This window comes from Prionailurus bengalensis, chromosome B3, assembly GCF_016509475.1.
Source record: "Prionailurus bengalensis isolate Pbe53 chromosome B3, Fcat_Pben_1.1_paternal_pri, whole genome shotgun sequence".
Classification (NCBI taxonomy): Eukaryota; Metazoa; Chordata; class Mammalia; order Carnivora; family Felidae; genus Prionailurus; species Prionailurus bengalensis.
Genome location: NC_057355.1, coordinates 68,553,760 through 68,563,818, shown reverse-complemented (window position 1 = coordinate 68,563,818; position 10,059 = coordinate 68,553,760). Strand labels below are relative to the sequence as shown.

The following is a 10,059-nucleotide window of genomic DNA, read 5'->3' as shown; positions in this document are numbered from 1 at the left end:
GTAGGACTGAGGAAAGCAAGCAGTTGGCCCCAGCTGACTGCCTCACGCAGTCTGCGTCATCAGGACAGGAAGAAAATGTTAACCGGGCTGAAGACTATACTGGGTGTAGAGAAGGAAGACATTCTGATTTAGGCTCCCTGCACTTAAACTGGATTTTTCTGCTTTAATGCTTTCCTAATAAGGGTGTTCTGAAAGAAACTTTTCCACAAATCTGGCTGGGACCAGGAGTAAGAAACTTCATTTTGGAGTAAAGCGACTGGAAAAGGAAAAGTTCTTGCCCCCAAGTCGTCTTTGTTTCCTTGAGAAAAAATATGCACGAGACTCTGCCCAGCACTTCTCAAAAGCTACTGGCATTTTTTTGGCCTCCATTGAACTACCCCACTTTCCTATATATAGTCCTGTCTTGTGTAAAGAATTTAAAAAGCATTAGGATGCAGAAATCAAAGAGACAATAAATTTAAAACCAATCTTATTGTCTGCAGCCTAAAGTGTTATTCAGATCAAAGGGGAGGGGACATCTGGCTTCTGGCTTGCTACAAAAGGCAGATCACGTTACCTACCAATCACAAGATTCAACCACTCTCAATTTTGGGGTCTAGAGAATATGGCTTTTTTAGCTCCCAGTGAAGCATAGTAGGTGAATCAGTCAGACCTCCTGATACCCTTGGAATAAAACAAGTTCCATGGGATTATATAAGCATGTACTCATGAGTTCTGCCCTGTGCCTCTCTGGTCATGTGTGAGGCTTCAAGAGCTCAAAGCCATGGCCAATTTGTCACCACCCTTTTCTACTCCCTCCCCCAAAGCTAGAATTTTCTGATTTGCAAACCTCACTTCACAACTGAGGATGTATAGCCACGTTAGATTATTTGAATCTGTTTTGCCCAAATCACAGTTGAAAACTGTATATTTAGTTGAAAACTCATGTAAACTCATGCTTTCCTCTATTTTGGTTATAAAAGCATAGATGTGTCTTACCGTAAATTTTTTGGTTTTTGGTTTTGTTTTGTTTTGTTTTGTTTTTTGTATGTATTTCTGTGAGAGAGAGACAGAGCATGAGCAGGGGAGGGGCAGAGAGAGGCGGAGACACAGAACTTGAAGCAGGTTCCAGGCTCTGAGCTGTCAGCACAGAGCCCGACATGGGGCTGGAACTCACCAACTGTGAGATCATGACCTGAACCAAAGTCAGACGCCCAACTGACTGAGCCACCCAAACGCCCCAATCCTACCATAAATTTTTCATAATCACAGCTTTGAAAGAGGAGTCAATTGTGCTCTTTGTCTAGCAATTTACTTCATGTCTGTACAAATTCTATACATGATCCAGTTCTAAATTACATGAGTAAGATCTCCCCTGTAGCATAAATGAGGGAATTAAAGCAATTTAAAGGCCATCATTAAGATCCCAAACCAGGAACTCTTTAGTTAGCACATAGCTCTGATTTTGTTTGTCTTCGTGATCAAATAGCACAAAGGCAGGGTACGTTTTGTTTTGTTATGTTTTGTTTTCTGAGTGTTTCAGAGGGAAACAAAGAAGTAAGCACCACATTTAAGAACATCTTCCTGTTACCCAGTGCCTCAACACAACTCTCTCTTTCCTCACCAGTTCCTCACCCCCAAAAATCTACAGAGGAACAAAAACAATGGTAGTATGAATTCTGTACTGGGGATATCCCATAAAGCTCCCAGCAACATTCTTCAATTACTAACGTGGTTCACTCACTTCCCAACATAATGGAGAAGGTTTCCAATCTAATGGACAATAAAGGATCCCCAGAAACTGCTTGATACTGCTCGGCCCCACTTACCTATTTCCTTTCCACCGCAATTTCCTTTTACTGATTTCAGTTTTCTCCCTGCATTAAGGGCCTTCTAGAAACTTACAAACCAAACCATAATTTTCTGTCTTTACTTATCACCTAAGCCTTCCCTTCTCCTTACCTATTCTCACCTACCCCAGTTTTCTGGGGAAAGTTTCTCTGTCATCCAAAAGTTAGAAAAACAAAATCACCAAGAGATTTGGTATGACTCAAACCTGATAATCTTCTCCAAGAGAAATTATTCTCTTCCATGCTTTTCACTTGGTGCGCCATTTTCTTGTGGATGAAAGAGTCTCTTTCAAAATATAAAGAATCTTTGGTGAGCGGTAAGAATGAATAGGATAATTTTAATTTTGTTACATGACAGGGTCTCAGGGTAGAAGGATATTTGAGGGTCTTCAGTTTCTGAAGGGAGTTGGAATTAAGCATTTTATCAATATGAATGGCTCTTCCTTTTTTTTTTTCATAGCATAGTTGACATACAACGTTATATGAGTTTCAGATGTAAAACATACAGTGATTCGACAATCACTACCCTTCTCAGGGTAGAAGGATATTTGAGGGTCTTCAGTTTCTGAAGGGAGTTGGAATTAAGCATTTTATCAATATGAATGGCTCTTCCTTTTTTTTTTTCATAGCATAGTTGACATACAACATTATATGAGTTTCAGATGTAAAACATACAGTGATTCGACAATTCTATACATTATGCAGTGCTCACCACGATAAGTGTAGTCACTATCTGTCACCATACAGCATTATTATAATATTATTGACTATATTCCCTATGCTGTGCTTTTCATCTTCGTGATTTATTTGTTTTATAACCAGAAGTTTGTTCCTCTTAATCCCCTTCACCTATTTCTCCCATCCCCTTACCCCCTCGCCTCTGACAACCACCAGCTTTCTGTATTTATGAGTCTGTTTCTGTTTCTTTGTTTTTTTTCATTTGTTTTGTTTCTTAGATTACACATATAAGTGAAATCATATGATATTGTCTTTCTCATTTCACTTAGTGTAATACCCTGTTGACCCATCCATATTGTTGCGAATGGCAAGATTTTTTTGGCTGAGAAGTATTCAGTTGTAGGTATAAACCACATCTTTATTCATTCATGAATCAGCGTATGCTTGGAAGGCTTTCACATTTTGGCTATTGTAAATAAGACTACAATAAGCACAGGGGTACACATATCTTTTTGAATTAGTGTTTTTGTTTTCTTTGGGTAAATACCTAGTAGTGGAATTTCTGGCCTTAATTCTGTTTTTCAAGTAGTGCCCAGTTTTCTCTGAATCCTGGGTGAGCATGGGAGGTGAAATTGTGGTTTGAGTGTGGCCTTCCTGTTCTGATAGCATGTCTGGAAAGGAAGTGAAGAATTGAAATATTTTATAAAATACACAGGGAGAGACAAACAGGGAAGAAACTAACCCTTCCAGCCTTGCTTTGAACACCTGGAAAGGTGAATTTTCAGTGTTTAATATCATGATAAGAAAACTGAATATATTATCTTCTTTAACACCAACTTTATTTTTTTTTCTTGTTTTTTCTTTGCAAACACAGCCCCTCTGGGGCTCAGTACAACATCCCAGAGGCTTTTTTGGATGCCTTCCTGCTCTCAAAAAAGCCTGAGAGATGGGGTTATACATTTCCTAACTACTAACCACTAAAAGAAAAATTTAATGCTCTTAATTAGGGTGTTGGTAACATAAAATAGCCTATGGCTTTGAAAAGACTCAAGAGTGCCTCCAAACAGGCTTTGTTCATATGATAGATCTATGTATTTATTGTGGATACAATGACAAAAATGTTATGTCTTCCCCCATTATGGAGCCTAGGTTTTACTTTGATAGACATATAATTTTTCTCAGATTTCTGAAAAGTAGACCTTTTTTCCTAACCATACCCTCTCCCATGCCTCCAGAAAGCACATCAATAAAGCCAAACTTTGGCAGAAAAGGAAAAATGTAGAGCAGAAATGAATGTCTAATAATTGAAAGCATCATGGACCCTATTATGGTTTATTGCCTTATTCTAGGGGTCGGATGAGCACACTGTAAAGAATGTGGCACTAAATTTATTAGCATGGTTATCATCTTTCAGACAAGACATAAAACTGAGGGGACCCACTTCTTCCATCCCATGGCACCTTCTACAAGAAGAGTCGAGTTATCCTGGCACAGATCCAGATCCTACTATCTGATGACTTACATTTCCTTTGTAGTATGCCTGGGAGACATTATAGGGTCTTCCTCTTTGAAACTCGGTCACTACCCTAAAAATGGCCAAAATGGGCTCCTGCAAAGGAATGGGGGGGAAAAACTCTCACATCCCAGCATGTGGATCAAGTGAACAGAATGAGGAGTGTGGCCTGAAGTAGGAAGCTGAGCTAGATCATCAAGTGTTCCTAGTTTGTTACTAAATAGGTTCCTGACCCACCCGACCACAACTGTCCATTTATTTATATATATATATATATATATATATATATATATATATATACACACACACATACACATACATATATGTATATGTATGTATGTATATGTATGTATATATGTATATATTTTTTTTTTTCTTTTTAAATCCCAGATTGGGAATTGGCTGCTCCAATGCTATACAAATTCTAGTTTTTCTGAGCTCCACACACTGCATCCTCTCCCTCAAAAAGAAGTACAAGTTTATGGGGTGCCTCTGTGGCTCAGTCAGTTGAGCGTCCAACTTTGGCTCAGGTCATGATCTCACAGTTTGTGAATTTAAGCCCCACGTCGGACTCTGTGCTTATAGCTAGGAGCCTGGATCCTGCTTCAGATTCTGTGTCTCCCTCTCTCTCTGCCCCTTCCCCATTATGCTCTGTCTCTCTCTGTCTCTCAAAAATTAAAAAAAAAAAATTAAAAAAAATTAAAAAGAAGTACAAGTTTTATTTTTTTGACTTATCCTTGTCACCTTTAGACTTAATTCCAGGACATTTCTCTAGAAGATTTAAAAGAAAGAAAATTACTCATGCAACATTGTGCAAATCATTTTGTCTCTAATTTCCACTTCTTCACCTCTAAAATAGAAATCATTTGAAATCTGCCCTGCCTTTCTTTGAAAATTAATGAGGATCAGATAAAATGATGTATGCAAAAGTGCTTTTTTTTTTCATTTTATTATTATTTTTTTTAATTATTTTTTTTTTCAACGTTTATTTATTTTTGGGACAGAGAGAGACAGAGCATGAACGGGGGAGGGGCAGAGAGAGACAGACACAGAATCGGAAACAGGCTCCAGGCTCTGGGCCATCAGCCCAGAGCCTGACGCGGGGCTCGAACTCACGGACCGCGAGATGGTGACCTGGCTGAAGTCGGACGCTCAACCGACTGCGCCACCCAGGCGCCCCTTTTTTCATTTTAAAGCACTCTGTGAAATGAAGTTCTTATCAAGTAACAATGGGTGTAAATTTTTGTTGGATATAAATATATCCACAGGAGTTTACTGTTTCTTTCTTGTGGAACTCCACTAAAAGGAAAGTAAAGAATTTAAAAGGTGTGAACATACAAGGACAAAGAACAAGAAAAAAAGACAATAGCAATTGAGTGATTTTAGTAAGTTTTTTAGGAGATGGAAAGCAAACAAGGAAGAGTGGACATGACAGCATAATAGAAGCTTCAAACTGAGTTACAAACTCCTCAGAGGACCAAGGCAGAAGACGGGTGTCACAGTGCGCTGCAGAGCTGAACTGAGGGAGACGGAGTCAAAGTTTGTGTACAAAACAGCCTGAACCCTCATGTCTTTTCTCCCAGCCTGTAAGTCCTTTGTGATTGGTTAAAGATGGCCGCAAGTTAGCTGACACTTCTCTCATCGGGAGGTAGGGATCCCCCCCTCCTTGAATCTGCTTTGACCAATTGAATATGGTAGGAGTGGCACTGTATAGGTTTTCAGGCCCAGTCTAAAGAAACTGGGAGATTTGACTTTCTTTATCTTGGAACACTTGCTCTTGAAACCCAACCTCTATGCTCTCAGAAGCTTAAGACACTTAAGCTTAAGAGACTATTTGAAACTAAGCTTTCAGCTATAACCAGCATCTACTGGCAGCCATGTGAGTGAGTCATTCTCACTCACAGGTGCTATCTGACTGTAACAGCATGAGAAACCTCTACCCACGTAAGAACCACTTAGCTGAGTTCAGTCAACTCACAGAACCATAAAAGGTAGTAATAATAAGAAGAAATTAAGCCACTTAGTTTTTCATGCAACAATAGACAAGTAGAACACCAGGTCACACCAGGCAACCATAACCTCATCTGCCCTAACTGCTCTACACTGAAAAAGGTCTATTCTTTCAAACCAGAAATCCTTGAATTTCAAGACCATCAGGCCAACTAAAGACAGAAGTGAGGCATGGAGGGGCGTCTGGGTGGCTCAGTCGGTTGAGCGTCAGACTTCGGCTCAGGTCATGATCTCACAGTTTGTGAGTTCCAGCCGACGTTGGGCTTTGCACTGACAGTGCAAAGCCTGCTTTGGATTCTCTCTCTCCCTCTCTTCTCCCCCTCACTGCTCACATGCACTCTCTCTCTCTCTCTCTCTCTCAAAAATAAATAAACATTAAAAAAAAAAGAAATGAGGTAGAGCTAATAAATGAAAGTCTTCATTCTGAACAAAGAGTTCACCCAGTCTTTTTCTTTCACCCTCATAAAAGACTAGTAGCTTCTCCCCCCCAAAAAATGTATAGTGGATTCTTCTCTCAGGAAACATAATGGCCCCAGAAAAAAGATAATTAAATATTGACATTTGGGAACTTCCCCAATTAAAAGGTTGCCTCACCACCAGATTAGCTTGCAGAGAAGGATACCAGTTTAATAACCTTCCTGCACATAGATCTTCCCAACTGGCTTATTTGGAGCTCTTAAATGTAACATACCACTAAGAATCATCAATATCTTAGGAAAGCTAGAAATTAATACACACACACACACACACACACACACCCCTAAGAGAGCCAGAGTTAGAGACAGTAAAGAGAATAGGAAGTGGGAAAACTGACAAGAAAAAAAATTACATCCATGAAACAAAACATTATTTTATTTTTTTAAGTAGGCTCTACACCAAATGTGGGGCTCAAACTCATGACCCCAAAATCAAGAGTCATATGCTCTACCAACTGAGCCAACCAGGCACCCCAGAATATTACTTTAAAACAGAGGGAAGGACAACAAGCAGAGACTCTTTAGAAACAACAACAGACATGACTGACCAAATTTAAAATTCATGAAAAGATATATTATTTTACTATGCTGTAAAACAGACTACCATAAACTTAGTGGCTTAAAACAACACATATTTATTATCTCACACTTTCTGTAGATCAGGAGTCTGAACACAGCTTAGCTGGGTCCCCTGTTCACGGTCTCATAAGGCAATAATCCATGTATCAGGCGGGACTGGGTTCTCACCAGAAGCTAGAGTGGGGAAAGATCCACTTCTAAACTCCTTCAAGTTGTCACAAAATTCATGTCCTTGCAGCTGTAGATTCTTGGCAGCTTGCTTCTACAGAGCTAGCAATGGAGAGAGGGTCCCTAGCAAGATGGGAGCTACACTTTTATGCAATCACACTCACATGATGATCACATGCATCCTAGCCCCTGTGTCACATTCATTCCATTTATTAGAAATTTTTCCAGGTCCCAGCCACACTAAAGAGAAGGGTATCATGCAAAGAATACCAGGAAGTGGTATCCTTGGGAGAATCACTTAACACATCATGGAGACCACTTACAAATCTGCTACAGAAGCATTGTGATATTGCTTTCAAGAAATCATTAAAAAATGAAAATCTATGGAAATATCAATGTGTTGTGAACCTGAACAGACCAATATAACATTGTATGACAATTATACTTCAGTAATTTTTTAAAGCTATGGAAATAGAAGTGAAAACATAAAAAACTAAGAAGAAAGGACTAGGAGGTCTAATATCTGACTAATAAGATCTCTGAAAGGAGAGATTAGAGTAAAACTGTGGAGAAAAAAAATTTTGAAAGAAATAATATAAGAAGATGAGGTCCCAGAACTAAAGGGCATGATTCTACAGATTAAAGACTCCATTGAGTGCCTATCAAACTTAATAAGAAATCCAACATCATTGTGAGTTTTAAGAACACAAGAGATGAAGGTCCTAACGGTTTCCAGAGAGAAAAATTAGAATTCCATTGAACTTCTTAACAGCAATCAGAACATAGAACATAATGGAAGAATACCTTAAAAATTCTGAGGGCTTTACAATTCTATGCTTATCTGCTCTATAAGTGAGGAGAACCTAGAGACATTCTAAGATGTATAAGGACTCAAACAGAGAGGTTTCAAATGAAGAACAACCAGTTCATACTGAAGCAGGTAAGTAGAAAGTCCTGAAAGGGAGGTCTTCAGTGAACAAAATGGAAGGGGACTATTTGAACACCTAAAAATCAATATATAGATATATTTTTTTAAGTGGCATATATAAAAATAAGGCTGTGTGTGTGCATATATATATTTGAATATATATACACATATATACATACATATATATGTATATATATTTTAAGCTAAATAAATGGGAAAAAATGTCAAACAGCTGACTCCAGGATCAGTTGAACAAGAAAGGAAACATAAATTCAGCAGTAAATAGTAATTGATGATCATAATAGTGGAAACTCTGATTATGGATGAAAGCTAAATTTGTGGGGCAATTATATTAGTGGTGTAGAGTGAGTGAAATGGAGAAGGAACAAGCTGTCTTCTTTATCATAACACAATGTTGGCAGACAATATGTAAAATTAAAAGTAAGAAGTGGAAAGATGGATGCAATGGCAGAAGAAACAGACATTTTCAACAGTTGACTGAGAAATGAGACTGAAGGGAGTCAAGTAGAAGAGCTGGGATAAGAGACTGATAACTTTTCATGATAAGCCTTTGAGTACCGTTTCCTTTCACCCCTGTATTCATGAATTAATTTGATGTGGCATCTTGCCCTCTTGGCACCTGTTCCAGTATCCTTCTGGGTTGTCTCCTATACTATAGAGCACAGAAAGCTAAACCCTTGCACTTCTCAAACACTCATGAAGTTAATTAATTTTTATAATTTGCCCAGGTTCCAATGAGCAGATATACCACACTGGATCTGCAGGCTTAAGCAACCAACCTTAGCCAGCAACCATTCATAGGAACTCATAACTTCTGTGGAGCATGGAGAGGGTGTCATCTGGTTCTCAGGCAGCTGGGTTGCAGTTTCCTCTGGAATGTGGACAAACTCAGTGACTTGGTTTTGACAAATAGGAAAAGTGAAAGTAAAGGTCTGTGGCTTTGGAGGCTAAGTCATAAAAGGTACCGTGGCTTCTTCCTTGCTCTCTCTTGGATTACTCACTCTGGAGGAAGTTACCATGTTTTGAAGACAGGTCCACCTTGTGAGGAGCTGAGAACTCCAGCCAACAGCCAGGTAAGTGAACTGTGTTGGAAGTGGGTTCTCTAACCTGTCAAGTCTTTAGAGGACTGAAACCCTGTGACATCTTGCCTGCATACTCCTGAGACATTTAGAGCCAGAACCACCCAGTTTCATCATTCCCAGATCCCTATCAGAAAATACGTGAGATAATAAATGTTCTTTTAAGCCACTGAGTTTTGGCATAATTTGTTACAGAGCCATCTCTGACAAATACAAGTTGATTCATAGGTTGGCCTAACTTCCAGCATAGCTCGATTCAGTAAGAAAAATTCTTTCATTAAGATACTTGGTCCATCTTTTGGCTCTGCTTTTCTGTGTTCAGATGCTTAACTCTTCAAACAGTTTCATCCATATACCCGAGACTGTCAGGCCGATGACTGTCAGGAGATTTTGGTCTACCAGCTTATGATTCTAGAGGAGGGAAAAAAAATCCTTTCTCCCATCCTCTGTATTCATATCTGAAGGAAGACTCTTATGGGCTCAGTTTGACTTTCAAGCCCATTTTTAAAACCCACCATGGTGGCCAAATGAAATGAATATCCTGATTTTCCAGTATGGTCTTATGTCACCCCTATGCCTGCAGAAGGAATAGGAATAAAACACACAATGATAAGCCTCAAAGGCACCACAAGGAATGAGGGAAGGGTAGCTCCAAACAAAAAGATTTAAGGAGAAAAAAATGCAAGAAGTAAAAAATAATAGATATCATCCCAAATATAACCTCTTCTGTCATTGTGGTGTCATAATAAACTTCTACCTTCCAAATGTCAGCATTGGC

General features: G+C 39.0%; 1 long non-coding RNA gene across 2 annotated transcripts in view; it reads left to right on the top strand.

The window, feature by feature from the left end:
- Positions 1-9,044: 9,044 nt before the first annotated feature.
- LOC122468826 overlaps positions 9,045-10,059 on the top strand; it is a 42,202-nt gene continuing 41,187 nt past the window's right edge. For both annotated transcript variants that reach the window (XR_006293330.1, XR_006293329.1), the window contains exon 1: positions 9,045-9,275. This is a non-coding gene — a long non-coding RNA (uncharacterized LOC122468826). The remainder of the gene's footprint in view (positions 9,276-10,059) is intronic.